This window comes from Ovis canadensis, chromosome 2, assembly GCF_042477335.2.
Source record: "Ovis canadensis isolate MfBH-ARS-UI-01 breed Bighorn chromosome 2, ARS-UI_OviCan_v2, whole genome shotgun sequence".
Lineage (NCBI taxonomy): Eukaryota > Metazoa > Chordata > Mammalia > Artiodactyla > Bovidae > Ovis > Ovis canadensis.
In genome coordinates, this window is record NC_091246.1 from 129,110,588 (window position 1) to 129,123,120 (window position 12,533).

Consider the following 12,533-nt stretch of genomic DNA (forward strand, 5'->3'; position numbering starts at 1 on the left):
CACACCAGGAAGAACTTTAGGAAGCTATTTTTGTTTTTCAAGTGAGAAGTTGTAGTAGCTGAGCTAGATTATAGTTGTGAAGTTGGAAAGAAGGGGAGAAGTCTAGATATATGTTCAAGGAAAATCAGTGGATGTTCTGATTATTTAATATAAAGTGTAAGAGAGAAATAAAAGAGTTAAGGAAACATTATTATTTCTGTTCAAAGCTATTGGAAAGAATAGAATTGCCATTAACTTTAATGCAAACACTCAAAGGCAGTCTCTGTGGGGGTCTCTGGATCCTAGTGCCACAAGATTCTGTTTGAGCCCTGTGAGTGCCTCTGGTGTGTATAGGGTTTGATTCTAAATGCAATTTCGGCCCTCCTACCATTATGCTGGGGGTTCTCCTTTACTCTTGGATTCAGGGTATCTTTTTTTTGGATGTGATCCAACATTCTGTCCATGATTGTTCAGCCACAAGTTGCAATTTTGGAGTTCTTGCAGGAGAAGATGAACACACATCCTTCTACTCTGCCATCTTGATCAACCTTTTCATGTTTGACAACACTGACTTTGAGTGTTTGAGTGTCTCCTGCAGAGGCACAAGCCAGCAGTGGTCTGCTGCAGGGGCAGGGGCTCAGGGTGCAGTAGAGCTGGGTCACACAGTGTGTTGCATAAGCCCTCTTGGAGAAGGTCACCATTAACCTAACCATACAGCCACCAAGCAGATGACCCACAAACCACAGAAAAATTATACCAAATAATTTCTTGCACTGTTAAGAAAGCTCGAGGACACAAACATATTTCCCAACCTGGGCATCTGGCAAAGGAACTGAGAACCCCAGGGAATTTGACTTTGGAGGCCAGTAGGATTTGATTACAGAACTTACACCGGACTGGGTAAACATTCTCTTGGAGAGCACAAACAAAACCTTGTGCCCACCAGGACCCAGGAGAAAGGAGCAGTGACCTCACAAGAGACTGACCCAGACTTGCCTGTGAGTGTACAGGAGTCTCCAGTGGAGGCATGGGATGACAGTGGCCTGCTGCAGGGTCAGGGGCACTGAATACAACAGTGCCTGCACAAGTCCTTTTGAAGGAGTCAACATTATCTTCATTACCCCTACCATAGTTTGGCCTTAGGTCAAACAACAGGGACGGAACACAGCATAAAATTGTATTAAACAGAAAGAGAAAATTGTATTAAAGATTTACTGAACATGGCCCCCACCCCTCAAAACAAGACCCAGGTTCCCTCACTGTCAGTCTCTCCCTTCAGGAAGCTTCCATAAAGCTCTTACCCTTATCCACCAGAGGGCAGACAAAATGAAAACCTCAATCACAGAAACTAATCAAACTGATCACATGGGCCAGAGCCTTGTCTAACTCAATGAAGCTATGAGCCATACCATGTAGGGCCACCCAAGATGGACAGATCACAGTGGAGAATTTGAACAAAATGTGGTCCACTGGCGAAGGGAATGGTGAACCACTTTAGGATTCTTGCCTTGAGAACCTCATGAATAGCATGAAAAGGCGAAAAGATATGACACTGAAAGATGAGCTCCCCAGGTAGGTAGTAGTCCAATAAGCTACTGGAGTAGAGTGGAGAAATAATTCCAGAAAGAGTGAAAAGATGAGGCTCAAAGCAAAAACAATGCCCAGTTGTGGATTGACTGGTGATGGAAGTAAAGTCCGGTGCTGTAAAGAACAATATTGCATAGGAAACTGGAATGTTAGGTCTATGAATCAAGGTATATTGGAAGTGGTCAAACAGGGGATGGCAAGAGTGAACATTGACATTTTAGGAATCAGTGAACTAAAATGGATCAGAATGGGCAAATTTAATTCAGATGACCGTCATATCTGCAACTGTGGGCAAGAATCCCTTAGAAAAAATGGAGTAGTGCTCATAATCAACAAAAGAGTCCAAAATGCAGTACTTGGGTGCAATCTCAAAAATGACAGAATGATCTCTGTTTAGGCAAACCATTCACTATCACAGTAATCCAAGTCTATGCCCCAACCAGTAACACTGAAGAAGCTGAAGTTGAAGAGTTTATATGAAGACTTACAAGACCTTCTAGAAATAACACCAAAAAAAAAAAAATGATGTTCTTTTCATCATAGGACACTGCAATGCAAAAGTAGGAAGTCAAGAGATACCTGGAGTAACAGGCAAATTTGCCCTTTAGTACAAAATGAAGTAGGGCAAAGGCTAACTGAGTTTGGCCAAGAGACCGTGCTGGTCATAGCAAACGCCCTTTTCCAACAACACAAGAGATGACTCTACACATGGACATCACCGGATGGTCAATACTGAAATCAGATTGATTATATTATTTGCATTTGAAGACGGAGAAACTTTATACAGTCAGCAAAAACAAGACTGCGATCTGACTGTGGCTCAGGTCATGAACTGCTTAATGTCAAATTCAGACTTACATTGAAGAAAGTAAGGAAAACCACTAGACCATTCAGGTATGACCAAAATTAAATCCCTTATGAATATACAGTGGAAGTGACAAATAGATTTAAGGGGTTATATCTGATAGACACAGTGCCTGAACTATGAATGGAGATTCATCACATTGTACAGGTGGCAGTGATCAAGACCATCCCCATGAAAAAAAATGCAAAAAGGCAAAATGGTTGTCTAAGGGGGCCTTAGAATAGGTAAGAAAAGAAGAGAAGTAAAAGGCAAAGGAGAAAAGGAAATATATACCCATCTGAATTCAGAGTTCCATAGAAGAGCAAGGAGAGATAAGAAAGCCTTCCTAAGTGATCAATGCAAAGAAATAGAGGAAGGCAATAGAATTGCAAAGACTAGAGATCTCTTGGAGAAGGCAATGGCACCCCGCTCCAGTCCTCTTGCCTGGAAAATCCCATGGATGGCCTGGTAGGCTGCAGTCCATGGGGTTGCGAACAGTTGGACGCGACTGAGTGACTTCACTTTCACTTTTCACTTTAATGCATTGGAGAAGGAAATGGCAACCCACTCCAGGGTTCTTGCCTGGAGAATCCCCGGGACAGTGGAGCATAGTGGGCTGCCGTCTATGGGGTCACACAGAGTCGGACACGACTGAAGTGACTTAGCAGCAGAGATCTCTTCAAGAAAATTAGAGATACCAAGGGAACATTTCATGCAAAGATGGGCCCAATAAAGGACCAAAACGGTGAACCTAAAAAAAAGTGGCAAGAATACACAAAGGAACTATACCCAAAAGATCTTAATGACACAGGTAACCACAATGATGTGATCTCTCACCTTAAGCCAGACATCCTAGAATGCAAAGTCAAGTGGACTTTAGGAAGTATCACTATGAACAAAGCTAGTGGAGGTGATAGAATTCCTGTTGAGCTATTTCAAATCCTAAAAGATGATGCTGATAAAGTGCTGCCCTTAATATGTCAGCAAATTTGGAAAACTCAGCAGTGGCCACAGGACTGGAAAAGGTCAGTTTTCATTCCAATCCCAAAGAAAGGCAATGCCAAAGAATACTCAAACTACCAAACAATTGCACTCATCTCACACGCTAGCAAAGTAATGCTCAAAATTCTCCAAGCCAGGCTTTAACTGTATGTGAACAGAGAGCTTCCAGATGTATAAGCTGGATTTAGAAAAGGAAGAGGAACCAGAGATCAAATTGATGACATCATTGGATCACAGAAAAAGCAAGTGAGTGCCAGGAAAAAAAAAGAAATCTACTTCTGCTTTACTGACATGCCAAATCCTTTGACTGTGTGGATCGCAAAAAACTGAAAAATTGTTAAAGTGATGGGAATACCAGACCCCCCTACTTGCCTCCTGAGAAATCTGCATGCATGTCAAGAAGCAACAGTTAGAACTGGGCATGGAACAAATTGAGAAAGGTGTCAGTCAAGTCTGTATATTGTCACCCTGCTTATTTAACTTATATGCAGAGTACATCTTGTGAAATGCCGGGCTGTATGAAGTACAAGCTGGATACAAATTTTCTGGGAGAAATATCAATAACCTCAGATATACAGATGACACACCCTTATGGCAGAAAGCAAAGAAGAACTACAGAACCTTTTGATGAAATTGAAGGAGGAGAGTGAAAAAGTTGGATTAAAACTCAACAATCAAAAAATGAAGATTGTGGCATCCAGGCCATCACTTCATGGCAAATAGGTGGAGAAGCAATTGAAACAGTGAGAAAGCTAATTTTCTTGGGCTCCTAAGTCACCGCAGATGGTGACTGCAGCCATGAAATTAAAAGACCCTTGCTCCTTGGAAGAAAAGCTATGACCAACCTCAGTGTAGTTGCGTCGCTCAGTCGTGTCCGATGCTTTGTGACCCCACGAATCACAGCAAGCCAGGCCTCACTGTCCATCACCAACTCCCGGAATTCACTCAAACTCATGTCCATCGAGTCGGTGATGCCATCCAGCCATCTCATCCTCTGTCGTCCCCTTCTCCTCCTGCCCCTAATCCCTCCCAGCATCAGAGTCTTTTCCAATGAGTCAAGTCTTGCCTGAGGTGGCCAATGTATTGGAGTTTCAGCTTTAGCATCATTCCTTCCAATGAACACACAGGACTGATTTCCTTTAGAATGGACTGGTTGGATTGCCTTGCAGTCCAAGGGACTCTCAAGAGTCTTCTCCAACACCACAGTTCAAAAGCATCAATTCTTCAGTGCTCAGCTTTCTTCATAGTCCAACTCTCACATCCATACATGACCACTGGAAAAACCATAGCCTTGATTAGATGGACCTTTGTTGGCAAAGTAATGTCTCTGCTTTTTAATATGCTGCCTAGGTTGGTCATAACTTTCCTTCCAAAGAATAAGCGCCTTATCATTTCGTGGCTGCAATCACCATCTGCAGTGCTTTTGAGTGAGTGAGTGAGTGAAGTCGCTCAGTCGTGTCCGACTTTTTGCGACCCCATGGACTGTAGCCTACTTACCAGGCTCCTCCCTCCATGGGATTCTCCAGGCCAGAGTACCGGAGTGGGTTGCCATTTCCTTCTCCAGAGAATCTTCCCTACCCAGGGATCGAGCCCGGGTCTCCCGCATTCCAGGCAGATGCTTTACCTTTGAGCCAACAGGGAAGCCCGCAGTGATTTTGGAGCCCCCCAAAATAAAGCCTGATACTGTTCCCACTGTTTCCCTATCTATTTCCCATGAAGTAATGGGAACAGATGACATGATCTTTATTTTCTGAATACTCAGCTTTAAGCCAACTTTTTCACTCTCTTCTTTCACTTTCATCAAAAGGCTTTTTAGTTCCTCTTCACTTTCTGCCATAAGGGTGGTGTCATCTGCATATCTGAGGTTATTGATATTTCTCCTGGTGATCTTGATTCCAGTTTGTGCTTCTTCCAGTCCAGCGTTTCTCATGATGTACTCTGCGTATAAGTTAAATAAGCAGGGTTACCATATACAACCTTGAAGTATTCCTTTTCCTATTTGGAACCAGTCTGTTATTCCATGTCCAGTTCTAACTGTTGCTTCCTGACCTGCATATAGGTTTCTCAAGAGTCAGGTCGGGTGGTCTGATATTTCCATCTGTTTAAGAATTTTCCACAGTTTATTGTGATCCACACAGTCAAAGTCTTTGGTATCATCAATAAAGCAGAAATAGATGTTTTTTTCTGGAACTCTCTTGCTTTCTTGATGATCCAGTGGTTGTTGGCAATTTGATCTCTGGTTCCTCTGCCTTTTCTAAAACCAGCTTGAACATTTGGAATTTCACAGTTTACGTGTTTTTGAAGCCTGGCTTGGAGAATTTTGAGCATTACTTTACTAGCGTGTGAGATGAGTGCAAGTGTGTGGTAGTTTGGGCATCTTTGACATTGCCTTTCTTTGGGATTGGAATGAAAACTGACCTTTTCCAGTCCTGTGGCCACTCCTGAATTTTCCAAATTTGTGGGCATATTGAGTGCAGCACTTTCACACCGTCATCTTTCAGGATTTGAAATAGCTCACCTGGAATTCCATCACCTCCACTAGCTTTGTTCACAGTGATGCTTTCTAAGGCCCACTTGACTTCACATTCCAAGATGTCAGGCTCTAAGTGAGTGATCACACCATCATGATTATTTATCTTGATCATGTGGATCTTTTTGTACAGTTCTTCTGTGTATTCTTGCCACCTCTTCTTAATATCTTCTGCTTCTGTTAAGTCCATACCATCTCTGTCCCTTGTTGAGCTCATCTTTGCATGAAATGTTCCCTTGGTGTCTCTAATTTTCTTGAAGAGATCTCTAGTCTTTCCCATTCTGTTGTTTTCCTCTATTTCTTTGCATTGATCACTGAGGAAGGCTTTCTTATGTCTTCTTGCTATTCTTTGGAACTCTGCATTCAGATGCTTATATCTTTCCTTTTCTCCTTTGCTTTTTGCTTCTCTTCTTTTCACGCAAGAGGATGACCAACCTAGACAGCATATTAAAAAGCAGCAATCTTACTTAGCTGTCAAAGTTCCATCTATTCACAGGTATGGTTTTTCCAATAGTCATGTATGGATGTGAGAGTTGGACTACAAAGAAAACTGAGTGCGGAAGTATTGATGTTTTTGAAATGTGGTGTTGGAGAAAACTCTTGAGAGTCTCTTGGACTGTAAAGAGGTCCAACCATTCCATCCTAAAGGAAATGAGTCCTGAGTATTCATTGGAAGGATTCATGCTGAAGTCGAAACTCCAATACTTTGGTAGCCTGACGTGAACAACTGACTCCTGGAAAAGACTCTGATGCCTGGAAAGGCTGAAGGTGGGAGTAGAAGGGGATGACAGAGGATGAGATGGTTGGATGGCATCACTGACTCAATGGACATAAGTTTGAGCAAACATTGGGGGTTGATGATATACAGGAAAGCCTGGCATGCTGCAGTCCCTGGGGTCATGAAGAGTCAAACACGACTGAGCATCTGAACTGAACTGTACTTAATGGCAAACATTGAGGGAAGATTTATGTTTTGAAATACTGTGTTTGGTTTGTCTAATAAACATGCACATGCAAATATAGAGTAGTCAATTTGCAATATAAATCAGAATTAGTACTATCGTTGTTATTGGTGGTTTAGTCCCTATGCTGTGTCCAAGTTTTGCAACCCCATGGACTCTAGTCTGCCAGATTCCTCTGTCCATGGGCCTCTCAAGCATGCATACTGGAGTGTTTGCCATTTCCTTCTCCAGGGGATCTTCCTGACCCAAGAACTGAACCCAAGTCTCCAGAATTTCAGATAGATTCTTTCCCAACTGAGCTACAATGGAATCCCAAGTTTTAGTTGCTCAGTTGTGTCCAACTCTGAGACCCCATTGACTGTAGCCTGCCAGGCTCCTCTGTCCATGGGATTTCCCAGGCAAAAATACTGGAATGCTTTGCCGTTGGGGCCAATTAATAATGTTGCAGAAAATATCTGACTTCCATAGCTTTGAAATACCGTGCCCCAATTACAGTTTCAGGAACGTTGTAGCAAGATTACATTTTTACCTTGTGCCTTCTGAGTTTGAATATTCAGTCTTTTGATTTATGCATTTCAGATAGCTGGTAATAAGTTATTACTTTTGTTCTAGTTCCTTCTGCTTCCTAACTCTAAGTTTCCATTATATTTCCATTTTTACATCTAATTTATTAATTTTTAAAACTTCCTACCAGAGAAAAGTTTAGAAACACATGCCAGGTTCAGAGTAAATTTTAATGGTCTAGATGGAAAACAGAGTTACATAAATATTCCAGTTGCAAAGCTGAGTTTTATATCAGAAAATGAAACACAAATATGTAAATCATATCCTTGTGATTTTAAAAGGAAATAAACCAAAGTAAAAAAGAAGGAAAACACACTTTAACTTTCTATCATTTTGAGTTATTAGAATGCAATAAATTAAATATTGTTTCTGCAAAACTGTTTTCCTTAATCAGGTAATTTAAAAATGCATTTAAATATAAACTAATGTTAAGAAGTTATAATAAAATATGCCCTACCTCTCTACATTAGAAAACATAAATCATGCAGGCAGAGCTGAAAATTTCTATTAAGGAATAGGGAATATTTGAGTAGAGATCAAATGTTATTAAAAGAAGAATATGTTTGTTTTTCTATCTTTGGGGGAAGGAGAGATAGATATAAGTTAAATACTAATAAAATTTGGCCTTATTATAACTTTATTAGCATTCATATTTCTAGTTTATTTAATAAACTGTACATGTAGAACACATATGTATATATACATTTATGTATATATATAAATGTAGGTATAAAACCATCACCTAATACTTTAATTTACAATTTTGTGTTAGTTTCAGGTGTACAGCAAAGTTATATATGCATCTTCTTTTTCAGATTCTTTCCCATTATAGGTTAGTATAGGATATTGTATATAATTCCCTGTGCTATAGAGTAGATCTTTGTTGTTTATTTTATATATAGTAGTGTGTATCTTGGAGAAGGGAATGGCAACCTACTCCAGTGTTCTTGCCTGCAGAATACCAGGGATGGCAGAGCCTGGTGGGCTGCCGTCTAAGGGGTCACACAGAGTCAGACACAGCTGAAGCAACTTAGCAGCAGCAGCAGCAGTGTATCTATTAATCCATAACTCCTAATTTATTCTGTCAGGTACTTTTCATTATAGAATTTGAAGAATAACTAACTACATTACATATATATTGAATCATTGTTGCATTTTTTTTTTTTTAGTTTAAACCACTTTCTGTGCCATCTGTCTTACTTGTGGCTGCAATATTGATGTGATATCATCTGAACAGTTTCTTACACACACACAGAGAAAAAAACTCAACAGTAATAGAGGCAGTGGAATAAAAATCAGGTGTTTTTGAGATTTATCTTAGGATGTGAGAGTTGGACCTTAAAGAAGGCTGAGCCCCAAAGAATTGATGCTTTCAAACTGGGGTGCTGGGGAATACTCTTGAGAGTCCCTTGGACAGCAAGGAGATCAATCCAGGCAATACTAAAGGAAATAAACCCTGAATATTCCTCAGAAGAACTGATGCTGAAGCTGAAGCTCCAGTACTTTGGCAACCCAATGTGAAGAACTGACTCACTAAAAAAGTCCCTGATGCTGGGAAAGATTGAGGGCAGGGGGAGAAGAGGGCAACAGAGGATGAGATGCTTGGATGGCATCACTAACTCAGTGGACATGAGTTTGAGCAAGCTCTGGGAGACAGTGAAGGACAAGGAAGTCTGGCATGCTGCAGTCCATGGGATCGCAAAGAGTAGGACACAACTGAGAGGCTTAACAACAACAAATTTCCTTAAGGGCATAAAACAGCTGGGAATCCTTGTTTTCAGAGGTGACTGGAATACTTAAAACCATGCTGATAATTTTTAGTGGTTGAATAGACTGTCTCAATAATTCTCAACATTTCTGTTACCTTATTAGAGGCATTCCTGATGAAAAAGATAACAAATACACAGTAAACCAAATGTAACATGGGAATAAGGTTAAGATATCAGAAAAATGTGAGTCAAATGGATGCCCCTTCTGGATTTGCACCAAATCATGAAAAACTCTTGATTAACAATCGTACAATGAATTATTCATATTGCATTCAATAAGTTCATATTGATTCATAAATAAAAGTTCATGTTGGTTGATAGTTTATTCTAAAATGTAATTGTGTATGTGTATCCATTTTACTGTTTTATTTTGCTGGTTAAGAAACTCAATCAAGCCAGCAGGGAGTAAAGTGGGCTTTGAAAAGATACTTAGAAATATATGTTTATGTAGATATTTGCAGTAAATATATGTTCATTGTCTAATATCTGCTCTACATGCATTTCAAGTATTGTGACAGATGAAATTATAATGAAAATATCAAAAGACTAATTTAGAATTTTCTTTTGTTTCTATGACATCCACCATAATCAAAATGAAATCAGACTTCAGTTTTGTTGTCTCTATTGTTAAAAATATATAATTTTAGAATCCCTGTGGAAATTTAATTTTGATCTTTTATAGAGGCAGTAAAATCAATGTATTCTGAAAATGTTAAAATTATCTATGATTGATCAAACACACTAAATTCATACCAAGTGTCTTCCCCCCAGAAGTCCAAGGCTTTTTACAAAAACCCTTGCTTTTTCTCAAATAAGGAAAATTGTAGTGAAAGTTGCTGGTACAATGTAATGGGCACAGAAAGAGGGAAAAAATGTATCAATAACACAGGGAGTCAAAAAGCAAGGACATGTAAAAGGTCATAAAAAGTGTGAAATTAAAGAAAGATTTCAACAGGAAGCTTACTTCAAGTACACACTGCTATATTTAAAATGAATAACCAATAGGGACTTACTGTATGGCACATGGAGTTCTGCTCAATGTTATGTGGCAGCCTGCTTGGGAGGGGACTTTCAGGGAGAAGGAACACATGCATATATATGGCTGAGTCCCTTCCTTTGTTCTGAAGCTATTGAAACATTGTTAATCTGCTATGAAACTGAAAGTGTTAGTTACTAAATCATGTCTGAAGCTTTGCAATCACATGGGCTGTAGCCCACCAGGCTTCTCTGTCTATGGGATTCTCCAGGCAAGAATACTGGAGTGGGTGGCCATTTCCTTCTCCAGGAGATCTGCCCAACGCATTGAACCCGGGTCTCCTGCATTGCAGGCAGATTTTTTACTATCTGACGCAAAGTGCTTTGAACAGTTATAGCCCAATATAAAATAAAAAGTTTAAATTGAAAGAGAGATGCCACCCAATATCTCTTTCAGAGGGTTTAACTTGGTCTGCATACCCAGTTAATCTGGTTTAGAGGAAGTGAGAATGTAGTTGGGAGATGTGGAAAGAGGGGAAAAGACCTGGAATTAGTGCATATGTGGGTGCTTATTTGTTTTATGATAATCCACTGTTCCATATTTTACATTACCTCCAAAAAAGAAAAAATGAATATAGTAAAGTTGCAGGATATAAAATCAACACACAGAAATCCCTTGCATTCCTATACACGAATAATGAGAAAGTAGAAAAAGAAATTAAGGAAACAATTCCATTCACCATTGCAACGAAAAGAATAAAATACTTAGGAATATATCTACCTAAAGAAACTAAAGACCTATATATAGAAAACTATAAAACACTGATGAAAGAAATCAAAGAGGACACTAATAGATGGAGAAATATACCATGTTCATGGATTGGAAGAATCAATATAGTGAAAATGAGTATACTACCCAAAGCAATTTACAAATTCAATGCAATCCCTATCAAGCTACCAGCCACATTTTTCACAGAACTAGAACAAATAATTTCAAGCTTTGTATGGAAATACAAAAAACCTCGAATAGCCAAAGCAATCTTGAGAAAGAAGAATGGAACGGGAGGAATCAACTTGCCTGACTTCAGGCTCTACTACAAAGCCACAGTCATCAAGACAGTATGGTACTGGCACAAAGACAGACATATAGATCAATGGAACAAAATAGAAAGCCCAGAGATAAATCCACACACATATGGACACCTTATCTTTGACAAAGGAGGCAAGAATATACAATGGAGTAAAGACAATCTCTTTAACAAGTGGTGCTGGGAAAACTGGTCAACCACTTGTAAAAGAATGAAACTAGATCACTTTCTAACACCGCACACAAAAATAAACTCAAAATGGATTAAAGATCTAAATGTAAGATCAGAAACTATAAAACTCCTAGAGGAGAACATAGGCAAAACACTCTCCGACATAAATCACAGCAGGATCCTCTATGATCCACCTCCCAGAATTCTGGAAATAAAAGCAAAAATAAACAAATGGGATCTAATTAAAATTAAAAGCTTCTGCACAACAAAGGAAAATATAAGCAAGGTGAAAAGACAGCCATCTGAATGGGAGAAAATAATAGCAAATGAAGCAACTGACAAACAACTAATCTCAAAAATATACAAGCAACTTCTGCAGCTCAACTCCAGAAAAATAAACGACCCAATCAAAAAATGGGCCAAAGAACTAAATAGACATTTCTCCAAAGAAGACATACGGATGGCTAACAAACACATGAAAAGATGCTCAACATCACTCATTATTAGAGAAATGCAAATCAAAACCACAATGAGGTACCACTTCACACCAGTCAGAATGGCTGCGATCCAAAAATCTGCAAGCAATAAATGCTGGAGAGGGTGTGGAGAAAAGGGAACCCTCCTACACTGTTGGTGGGAATGCAAACTAGTACAGCCACTATGGAGAACAGTGTGGAGATTCCTTAAAAAATTGCAAATAGAACTCCCTTATGACCCAGCAATCCCACTGCTGGGCATACACACCGAGGAAACCAGAATTGAAAGAGACACATGTACCCCAATGTTCATCGCAGCACTGTTTATAATAGCCAGGACATGGAAACAACCTAGATGTCCATCAGCAGATGAATGGATAAGAAAGCTGTGGTACATATACACAATGGAGTATTACTCAGCCGTTAAAAAGAATTCATTTGAATCAGTTCTGATGAGATGGATGAAACTGGAGCCGATTATACAGAGTGAAGTAAGCCAGAAAGAAAAACACCAATACAGTATACTAACACATATATATGGAATTTAGGAAGATGGCAATGATGACCCTGTATGCAAGACAGGGAA